The 12,418-nt window shown below is 35.2% G+C and overlaps 1 pseudogene; it reads left to right on the top strand.

Annotated features, from left to right (window-relative positions):
* Window positions 1-11,133: 11,133 nt before the first annotated feature.
* LOC102389473 lies at window positions 11,134-12,064 on the top strand (annotated as a pseudogene).
* Window positions 12,065-12,418: the final 354 nt, after the last annotated feature.

Genomic DNA, 12,418 nt, shown 5'->3' on the forward strand with positions numbered 1-12,418 from the left:
ATGCATATATGTGTACTGTATTATATATTGTATTGTAATATATTTAATTATATTCTATAAATTTTATTCTATTGCTTGATTGCCATAATTTGATCATCTCTTTGTAGCAAACAAAAGACAAAACTCCATTATTTTGTCAATATTTCTAGGAAAAATGCAATAAGATATGCAACAATTTGTTATATATATAATATGCATACAAATGTCCTCTTCTTAATTATCACTTTTTTATTTAATTTTGTATTTTTAACATTTATGAAATTTTATTTACATCATAGAGAGACTGCACTGCTCTTTGTTCAGTGTCCTTAAAAACTCAAAAACATTTTCACTAAGTCAAGAAAAAGGCAAGTATGACTCTTCTTTCCCATGATATTGACATTTTAATGGAGGTGGTATTCAATATGGCAAAGAAAAAAAATTCAGATTGGAAAGAAGAAATTTAAGCTGCTTTTATTACTACATGATGAGGTTGTGCAGGTGGAAATATAAACTATAGAAAAAAACATTGAATTAAAAGGTGAATTTAGGATGGTTTCAAGGAGAGATCAGTACACACAATAATTTTTTATTTCTATATACTACAAATGAAAAATTAGAAATGAAATTGTTAAATGTTGTTATCATTCAGTTGACAAGTCTTGTCTGACTCTTTGCAACCCTATGGACTGCAGGATGCCAGGCCATTCTCTCCCTCATCATCTCCTGGAGTTTGCCAAGCTCATGTCCATTGAATTGCTGATGCCATCCAACCGTCTTATCCTGTCACCCTCTTCTCCTTCTGCCTTCATTTTTTCCCAGTATCAGGGTATTTTCCAATGAGTCGGCTCTTCACATCAGCTGGCCAGAGTTTTGGAGTTCCATCTTCAGCATCAGTCCTTCCAATGAATATTCAGGGTTGATTTCCTTTAGGATTGACTGATCTGATCTCCTTGCAGTCCAAGGGACTCTCCAACACCACAGTGCAAAGGCATCAATTCTTATGCTCTCTGCCTTCTTTATGGTCCAACTCTCACATCCATACATGACTACTGGAAAAATCATAGCCTTGTTAAAATGTTTAATACCTGTTATAAATTCATCATAATTATGAAATGCTTAAAGATATATACAAAATATGCAAGCCTTTATGGTAAAAATTAGAAAATATTCCTGAAAGATATTAATGGAGGCACACACAAATGAGATTGTACCATATTTATTTACTGATTTATTCAATATTAAGTAAATATGACAATTTCTCAAATCAAACACAATTAAAATTTAAGCAGAAATTCTATTTTGATAGGAATTGAGAAGCTAAAACCAAAATACATAAAGGAGCTAAAATCAAATCATATAGAAAAAGAGATCTAGAATAGCTGAACTAACTTTAAAAAAAGGAATAAACTTGTAATATGAACATTAAGACAAGCAGTAATGATATCCAGTCTTATTCCAAAGCTACAATTATTTTTTGTCTGCTCCTGATATAAAAATTGGCAATATATGTCAATTAAAATATATTGATAGATCAGAAATAGACTCATTTGTATATAAACAATAAATGTTCCACAAGCAAAAGAGAAAAACAGAAAAAAAGCCATTTTGTGGAGAAAGCATAGACTTTCAAGTTCTCCTTTCATCTTGTTTCTGTCCTGAGACCTTGTAACCAGTGGGAACATTCCCTCCGGTTTCTGCTGGCTGAAGATGCTGGTTGTCAGGCTTGCATCAAGGCAAGCCAGCTGCCTGGGGCCAGAGTCATGATGTGACAGGTAGTATTCCTTTGTCTAACCATACCAGTTCTCAGGGGAGTTAGTTTTAAGGACAAGTTCCAATCCATAAGAGAACTTTGTCACTTCCATCTTCATTGCTGGAAAATATCCACTTCTGGAAAAATCTAATCCCGGTATTGCATACCTGTTGTCACAGCTTTGTAATTCTGTGGCTGGAGGCACACAAAGGACTTTGCTTTCTTAGGCTATCTTTGGAAGGAACTCTGGACCTTGGGGGAGGAAGCTGCATATCTTGTCCTTCTTTTAGAATGTCTCTTGCTTCCATAGGTAAGCCATGCCATCATTGTTTAGTCACTAAGTGTGTCTCCTCTTTTACGACCCCATGGACTAAAGCCTGTCGAGCTCCTTTTGTTAATGGGATTTCCCAGGCAAGAATACTGGAATGGATTGCCATTTCTTTCTCTACTCCTGGATCTTCCTGACCCAGGGATTGAACCTAAGTCTTTTACATTACCAGGTGGGTTCTTCACCACTGACTCACCAGGGAAATCCATAGATAATGCCATACCAAGGCCTATTATTAATACTTATGAGTTAATAAAAAGGCTTGTGCCTTCCCAGGTGCCTCAGTGGTAAAGAATCTTCCTGACAATGCAGGACACCTGAGTTTAATTTCTGGGTCTAGAAGATCCCCAGGAGAAGAAAATGGTAACCCACTCCAGTATTCTTGCCTGGAAAATCTCATGGACAGAGGAGCCTGACAGATTACACTCCATGAGATTGAAAAGAGTGGGAAGCCATTTAATGACTGAACAAATGAATGAATGAATAAACAAAGTATGATACTTAAGTACTCAATGAGTGTAATCACTTTTATGCTAAATTTGATATATATTTTTAAAACATTAGGTTGAATACTCCAACTTTGTCTTTAGGTGTTCCTTTCATATTACATTTGACCTGCAATGAGCCTTCAGTACAAAATTGATTGCTGAGATAAAGCAGTGAAGTTTCAAACAAATCACATACCTCATTGGATGACATTCAAATTTAGAGTTAATGTTCTAAAAATCTTATCCTAGACACTTAAACCAAAACATGGGTAGTTGGAACATCATCAGATTACCAGATTATTGTTAAAGAAAAAGACATCTCAAATTAATGAATTAGCATCTTTCTATGAATGGAAATATGCAAGAGTCTGGGCTCATTGAAATTATTGCTTTTATATTCCCATAAAAGTGAAAGTGAAACTGTTAACTGGTTCAGTAGTGTCCGAGTGTAAGGAAAAAAAGAAACAAAAAAACCACTAATAAAAATTCATAGAAATTTCAAAGAAAGAAATGAAAACATCCCTATTTGCAAAAATATGCTTTCTAATAGAAAATTTCCACAAAACTAAGGAAAATAAAACAATCTGGAAAACATGAGTTCACAAAGGAGACCAGATATGTGATTAACAAAAAGTATAGAAATATATTTCTATCTATATATATATATATATATATAGATAGGTATTAATAAAACAAGACCATTTACAGTCACTTCAAATCTAATGAAAATGTACACAAAAACTAACAAAGCCTGCATAGAATCTGTATGCTGAAAAGTACAAATCCCAGTTTTAAAAATCAAAAGAGATTTAATAATTTAGTAGATATATTTAGCTTAGATCAGTATACTAAAGGTAAAATTCTTCCCAAATTGATCCATAGATTTAATGCAAACCTAAATAATACCTCAGCAAGATTTAGTGCAGAGGTGATTTTATACTGAATTTTATTGAAAAGTTAAGGGCAGAAGATAGATGAAAATACATTTTAAAATTTAGTATAACTAGGAAATAACACTCCTTCATGTTAGGATTAATTATATAACCAAATAATCAAGATTTTTATATTGGTGGAAACACAAACATAAATTAATGGAACAGAATAGACAACAGAAATAGATTTTTTACAATAGTTCAACTAGTTTCTTATAAAGTTGCAAAGGTAATTCAAAAGAAGTGGTATAGCCCTTTAAATCATTGTGCTGAGGTAATTAGGGATATAGAGGGGAAAATGAGCAAGCAAATAAATAATGTTGACCTAATATGAAACATTTAGGGCTTCCCTGGTGGCTCAGTGGTAAAGAAACTGCCTGTAGTGCAGGAAACACCAGGTTGGGAAGATTCCCTCGAGAAGGAAATGGCAATCCACTCAGTATTCTTGCCCAGAGAATTCCATGTACAGAGGAGACTGGCAGGCTACAGTCCTTGGGTTCACAATAGAATCAGACATAGCAATTAAATAACAGCCACAAATAAAATATTTAGATAAAACAATAGGGTAAAATCCATATCTAGGATCTAGGTCTGGTGAAGACTTGATATCATGCATATGTGCTCAGACCCTCAATTGTGTCCAGCTTTTTGAGACTCCATGGATTGTAGCCCACCAGGTTCCTGTGTCCATGAGATTTTCCAGGTAAGAATTCTGGAGTGGGTTATCATTTCCTTCTCCGGGGGTTCTTTCTGACCCAGGAATAGAACCTGTGTCTCCTTCTAGGTAAGCGGATTCTTTACCATGGAGCCACCTGAGAAGCCCATCTTTAATTTCCTATTTTTCAATAATGAAATAGGACAATATTTAAACATTCCTATACCATCATTCATCTGAGAAGACCACTGTGGACTTGCAGACTTAATGGGCATTCGCTAGAGATAGGTTTAATTAAGAGACTTGCATACTACAAAAGAAAAGTTCATTTCAGTTCAGTTCAGGCTCAGTTGTGTCTGACTCTTTGTGACCCCATAAACTGCAGCACGCCAGTCCTCCCTGTCCATCACCAACTCCCGGAGTTCACTCAAACTCACGTCCATCGAGTCAGTGATGCCATCTAGCCATCTCATCCTCTGTTGTCCCCTTCTTCTCCTACCCCCAATCCCTCCCAGCATCAGTCTTTTCCAATGAGTCAACTCTTCGCATGAGGTGGCCAAAGCACTGGAGTTTCAGCTTTAGCATCATTCCAGAGTTAAAAAAAAAAAAAAAAAAAAAAAAAAGTAGGAAAGAATAGGGAGGAAAGAAATAATTGTCAAAAAAATTGAAAAAACAATCTCCAGATATTTTGTTGTGGTCTCAGGTCTTTAGGGATGATTAGCACATTCTTTGACATCTCCTCAGGGGGAGTATCAAAAGGTGAAAGAAATCCATAAATTGTTCCACTTAGCCATGTGAGAGCCACATGAGGGAGTCATGACAGAGACTTCATTACAGGTAAAATGATAGAGTATTTCATGTGATGCCTTGTTTCCAATATGCTGACAGCATTTCAATGACAAATTCAAAATTTCACATTAATTCACTGGCAACGTCTAAGCAAAATGAAACCATTTCTGGTTCAGTTCTCTCAGCTTTCTACCTCTCTGTAATGTCTGAGCAGGAATAGGAATCCTCTTCTTCTCTTTTCATATTAATTTTTTTTGAAAATAGTCATATGGATTTACAGACTAAATGCTGAAAAGCATTTCTGAAACATCATCATAATACACATTTATATAAATAATGATATCTCTAGTGGAAGGCAAAACTAAGAGTCAGTAAAGCAAAACTAACGATGCATGAGGGCTTCCGTGGTGGCCCAGCTGGTAGAGAATCTGCCTTCAACAACCCTGGTTCGTTCCCTGGGTCAGGGAGATACCCTGGAGAAAGAAATGGCAACCCACATAGGCATTTTTGCCAGAGAAATCCCCTGGACAGATAAGCCTGGCAGGCTACAGTCCATGGGGTTACAAGAGTCACACATGCTTTAGCTACTGAAACACCACCACTGCCAAAAACACATGAATATTTAGAAACTGGTAAAATTAAGAAGCCTCATGTATTCAATCTCTTATTGTGATGGTTTTCTAAATTCTTAGTCATTTAGTGCTCTGGGTGTTTTTTTGTGATGGTTTCAATATGATTTAATATTTAATGATTATGTACATCAGTATATAAATATGATTATTTCTGGATCCCTTGATGGGACAAAGAGCATTTCCACCTCACAATGAGATGTGGAAATGGTTATCTGGTTATTAGTAGGCTTTTAAGTACCTAGTTTTATGGCAATGGTGCAATTTTCAGGGTGTCCTTCAATTTCAAGTGGAATCCTGACAGCAAATTAGATAAAATTATCTCACAAGGCACAGCTTTAAAAAATTGACAATTGGGATTTAATGAAAATGTTAAACTATGAGATAGCTATTTGGGTCTTTTCATAGAATGATAAAGCTTGTGAGAAAAGAACCAAAAATGCTTCTATTTTTTCTTACCTTTACAGGAAAATCAGAATTTACAAAGTCTGATTTTTTTTAGCTTTTCATAATTGTAAAATAAAATAAAGACAAGAAAACAAGATTTATACTACTTATTACATTTACTGAAGCTATTTCTCTGCAATAACTGTTGGCTGATACACATTTCATGTTTCTGATATTAGAAAATTGTCTGCATCAAGTCCAGGAAGACTATCAGGAGATCTTAAAATTGCAAACAATATTTTAAGTGAGCAAAATGCTAATTAAATATAAGCACTTTTATATTTAATGTTATAAATTGTTTAAATTAATTTTCTTACAGAGTACTCAGAGACTGCAGTATTGAAAATTTATTGTAACCAATGTTATTTATATTTTTTAAAGGAAGCATTTATGCTGACTATATTTTGCACCTAATAATCCTCTTACCTTGATCTGCCATCTACCTCTTACTCTAGTAAGTTGGTTGCTTAGATGTATCTGACTCTTTGAGATCCCATGGAATGTAGCCCGCTGGCTCTTCTGTCCATGAAATCCTCCAGAAAAGAAGACTGGAGTGGGTAGCAATTCCATTCTCTAAGGGATCTTCCCAGCCCAGGGATTGAATTCAGGACTCCTGCATTGCAGACAGATCCTTTATTGTCTGAGCCACCAGGGAAGTCCACCTCTTATTCTGGTATATTTGTACTATGTTTATTATTATTATTATATTTAGATACACTTTAATTTGATTTTATAAAATGTTGATTTGTGTTTTGTATTACATTATCATTTGGTGGAGTTTTGTGGCCTTAAAATACCAAAAAAAAAAAAAAAGTAACACCCCTAATCCATGTATATCTATTTAATGTATTTTATTCATGTCTACAGTATTGTGTAGACAATACTTCCCTGGTGACTCAGTGGTAAAGTATCCACCTGTCAATGCAGTATCTATCCCTGGGTCAGGAAATGGCAACCCACTCCACTAATCTTGCCTGGGAAACTTCACGGACAGAGGAACCTGGAAGAATACAGTCCAGGGGGTCACAAAGAGTCAAAAAGGAATTAGTGACTAAACAACAGCATAGCATTGTGTGACATAGTAACCTTACACCTTTTTTTTTTTTTTTTTTAAGCACAGCATCTTCTTTCCCAAAAGGAGTTTTTAATGAATCTTCATTATGTGGAAAAAATGCCAATGACTACTCTTTCCTTCAGTTTGCTTAGATCTCCTCGCATTCTCCTGGGTTCATGCATGACTACATATATTTGAATTGTTACATACAAATTAATATATGTCAATTGTAGTGAAAACGCTCCTAGGGAAAGATTATGTTTTAGGAAAATTTGCATCATAATGAACTTTCATTTTTGCTAACATAGTAAATAAAACTAGAACATAAAGAATCCACTTTATGGACTTCAGAGGTCCAATTTTAGTCCTGCAAAGGGGAATAGTGAAGAGCTTGGAGTAAGTTAAATGTGCTCCATTCTACTTGACCTAGACCTCACTTATTGATCATTATATCATAACCTTGACAAATAAGATAATGTCACAGTGCAGAAGAACTGACACACAAATATATAAAGAAACTCTCTTTGAGCTAAATTATTGTCACCATGTAATATATATATATTTATTTATTTAAACTGATTCCCAGGTAGTCTAAACATATTGAATCCTTTACTCTTCATTTTTTTCTCCCAACTACCCTGTAAAGAAATATCAGTTTTGCATAAGAAAATGAAAATTTTCAAATAAATTAAATTATTTGCCCAAAGGAATCATTTGTATATAACATAAAAGAAAGTATAGCAGAGATTATATCTCTATACATATATGTGTCACATATTTCTATAGAGGGATAATTCTCACTGCAATCTATTATATTTTTCTTATTTATACAACTGTCTAAATTTTGTTGTCTGTTAACTGTTTCAGTCTGTATCACCTAAATAAAGGATTTTTAGGACTATGTGTTGAAATAGCAGGTTCTATGAAAGAGAAGTGAAAATGTCTAACTCTTTGTGACCCCATGCACTGTAACCAGGCTCCTCTGTCCATGGAAATCTTATGATCCAGCAATCCCACTGCTGGGCATACACACTGAGGAAACCAGAAGGGAAAGAGACACATGTACCCCAATGTTCATCGCAGCACTGTTTATAATAGCCAGGACATGGAAGCAACCTAGATGTCCATCAGCAGATGAATGGATAAGAAAGCTATGGTACATATACACAATGGAGTATTACTCAGCCATTAAAAAGAATACATTTGAATCAGTTCTAATGAGGTGGATGAAACTGGAGCCTATTATACAGAGTTAAGTAAGCCAGAAAGAAAAACACCAATACAGTATACTAACACATATATATGGAATTTAGAAAGATGGTAACAATAACCCTGTGTATGAGACAGCAAAAGAGACACTGATGTATAGATCAGTCTTATGGACTCTGTGAGAGGGGGAGAGGGTGGGGAGATTTGGGAGAATGGCATTGAAACATGTAAAATATCATGTATGAAACAAGTCGCCAGTCCAGGTTCGATGTACGATACTGGATGCTTGGGGCTGGTGCACTGGGATGACCCAGAGGGAGGGTATGGGGAGGGAGGAGGGAGGAGGGTTCAGGCTGGGGAACACAGGTATACCTGTGGCGGATTCATTTCGATATTTGGCAAAACTAATACAATATTGTAAAGTTTAAAAATAAAATAAAATTTAAAAAAATAATAAAATTCTTAATGTAGCTTGCCAAATTGCCTTCTAGAATGTTTATGGTAATTTAAACTCTTAGCATTGAGCCTTTTCTTCTAATATTTGACAATTCTATAAATAAAAACTGAATTATAAAAAAAAATTAAACTATTTAGAAAGTTTACAACAATTTTATCTTGAATGGAATGGATTCTACACTTTTGAAAATTTCTGTGGCGTTATAGTTAGCCAGGTTAATCAACTGATCCCAGGACCCTGGTCTGCAGATTTTTCTTTTTTCCTTGTATTGACTGATGCATGTTATTATGTTTGAGATCCCAGGAGACTGAGTGATTAGGATCTGGCTATGTGTCTTTATCTCTTGTCCCTGTATCTAGTGGAGTGTGGAATATGCTAACACTTTAATAAATGCCATATTAAGCTGAATCTTATGTCATCAATAAGTGAGCATTTATAGGTACTACTATCATTAATCCATCAGAAAAAGGTACTTGCTAAACAAAACAAATATACATCCTAGAAACTTTGAAGTCCTATAATATGTATATTCAGGACTTTTCTTAACACATTTGGGACCCACCTTGAGTATAAATGGAAGGCCACATACCTACCATATGCAGAATATTTTGATGTTATAAAAGCAAACACAAATATTAAATTAAATGTATTCTCTTTACCTAGAAAAAGGTAGCTTAAAAATTGTTTGGAACTCAGGATTGAATTCAGATTTGAATCCAGATCCTTCCCATACCATTGATTGCCAATGGTAGTGTGGGGATATCCAACCCCAAATTCTGGCCCTTGGTCCCTAGCCCCTGACCTGTGATCCATACCTCTTTCTGCTCTCAGCTCAGTTTTACATTGTGAAGTCTCTCTCTCTCTCTCTCTCTCTCTCTCACACACACACACACACACACATGGACATCCAGCCACCTAAAACAACTGGCTCTGTGTCTACCTTATGATACCACAGTGGTGCAGCCCATTCCCCTCAGGAGATGAGACCCTGGAGTGAGCTGACGTCATTGGGGCAAGGAATTCCCAGTCCCATGGAGCTAGAATCCCTGTAGCTTACCATTATTAAATATGATGTCGGAAATGGAAATGTATCTATGGTATATTAAATTTCAAAAGTGGGGTTTGAAGCTTTTAAGATGTCTGCTTGTAATCTATTTTTATAAAAATTATATATGTACATAAAGGCATAGTACATAAAAAAATCTATAGAAGTATACATCAAATTTATTATGGCTATTATTATCTCCAGATGCTGGGATCAAGTATATTTTTTTATTATTGCTTACTTGGATTTTATGTTTTCACTATGAATATGCATGACATATGTCATTTTTTTAAATAATAAAAGTTAAAATCAAAAACATTTAAAAAAAAAATACTGGAGTGGGTAGCTATTCCCTTCTCCATGGGATCCTCCCAACCCAGAGATCAATCCCGGGTTTCCTGCATTGCAGGCAGAATGTTTACCATCTGAGCCACCAGGGAAGCCTAGTGTGTTCTGTACATTTTTGGAATGCATGGCTTTACATTTTTATCATAATTCTTATATAATTGAATAATACAGTTTTTATATGTATTCAGCAATATGATTAAGTGATATTATCAAGTATAACATAAATATTACAATGTGATTGCAATTACCCATAAATGACTAATAGAAAACTTCAAATATGTATCATATGTTTGTATTTGTATCAATTTATATATGTATCACACTTTTAATTTTTTTCATTTCTAATGTACTTCTATGCATACATTTCTGTGTCTTTATCTATGTATCCATAGGTATCCACACCTATATGTGTATCTATATATTTATATGGGGCTTCCCAGGTGGCTCTAGTAGTAAAGAATCTGCCTGCCAATGCAGGATACATAAGAGACACAGGTTCAATGCCTGGGTCAGGAAGATTATCTGGAGAGAGCATAGCAATCCACTCCCATATTCTTGTCTGGAGAATCCCATGGACAGACAATATGTATCTATCTCTGTATTTATCTCTAGGTATACCATCTATAACATTCTGGTTTTTCAGCTTTAGCACTACTGAGATTTTGGACTGATAAGGGGTATTATGAGATGCTTATAAACATAACTGACCATTGACCATTATATGCAAGTACCACTCACCTTCCAGTTGCAATAAGCTTCCAGTTGTCTTTCAGATGTTGACAATTGTTATTTGCTTAATAAAAAAGCCCATATTTGAGAACTAGTGAATATTTCAGACTCTGTCTCTATCTTTATTTATGCACATTATTGTACATAGAATATGGGATTTTTAAAAAACATCCTATTTTGGAAAGTTAGGATGTATTTTACTTATACAAGCTTCACATATGAAAAACCTACATGAAATCTGCTTACTATGCTTGATGTCTCAACCCACAATACATATCCTGATAAACCTGCATGAAAACACAAAATCTAACTGTGCCAAATGAATTCATCCTCATGGGAATCACAGACCACCCTGAGCCGTAGGCTCCATTGTTTGGGCTCTTCCTCATCATCTATGTGACCTCAGCGGTGGACAACTTGGGCATGATCATCCTCACTAAGGTGGACTCCAGGCTACAGACACGCATGTACTTCTTTTTCAGATACCTGGCTCTTACTGATCTTGGCTATGCAACAGCTGTAGGACCCAAAATGTTGGCAAATTTTATTATGGGTCAAAATTCAATCTCCTTTTATTTGTGCACCACACAGCTGGCTTTCTTCATCATGTTCATTATAAGTGAACTTTTTATTCTGACAGCAATGTCCTATGACCACTTTGTGGCCATCTGTAAACCCCTGCTTTACACAGTCATCATGTCACAAAGGGTGTGTTGGATACTGGTGGCAATCCCCTACCTCTATAGTGCATCTGTGTCTCTTACTGTCAAAGTAAATATTTTTAATTTATCCTTCTGTGGCTACAATATCATCAAACATTTCTACTGTGACTGTCTCCCCTTGATACCTTTTCTCTGTTCAAACACACAAAAAATTGAACTGATCATTCTGATCTTCTCAGGTGTTAATATGATTCTCTCCCTTCCAATAATTCTTATGTCTTATCTGCTCATCCTTGTAGCCATTCTCAGGATGAACTCTGCAGAAGCTAAGCACAAGGCTTTATCTACCCGTGGATCCCACTTGACAGTGGTCACAGTGTTCTTTGGGACTTTGATATTTATATATGTGCAAACACTCCTTTGACACTGATAAAATGGCATCTATATTTTACACCCCTATTATCTCCATGTTAAATCCCTTGACCTACAGTTTGAGGAACAAAGATGTGAAATATGCACTACAAAAGGTGTGGAATAAGCTTTGTAACATTTCCTCTTAAAGCCTATGTACAATATGATTCCTATCACTTAAATTCTGGGCTTCAAACATTTTTCTATGTCTTTAAATGGAATAACAAGCACAAATAAGTTCAATGTACTTTTAGAGACGGCCTTTTATGCACCAGTAACACTTTAACATACTGTAATTACACTAGCACACAAAGCAAGAAAAAACATCTGCCTTCTTTGTGTAAGAGAGATTAATCATAAATATAATTAAGTAAATGTTATTATACAGGAGAATTGATTAGGACCCTACAGAGTATTCAAGCAGGTAAGGACATTGAGTATGCTGTGTGTGAGAAAGGAAGAATAGTAGATATAAAAGGTGAGTTTAAATGACTATTGCTTTT

This window comes from Bubalus bubalis, chromosome 23 (genome assembly GCF_019923935.1).
Source record: "Bubalus bubalis isolate 160015118507 breed Murrah chromosome 23, NDDB_SH_1, whole genome shotgun sequence".
NCBI classification, from domain to species: Eukaryota; Metazoa; Chordata; class Mammalia; order Artiodactyla; family Bovidae; genus Bubalus; species Bubalus bubalis.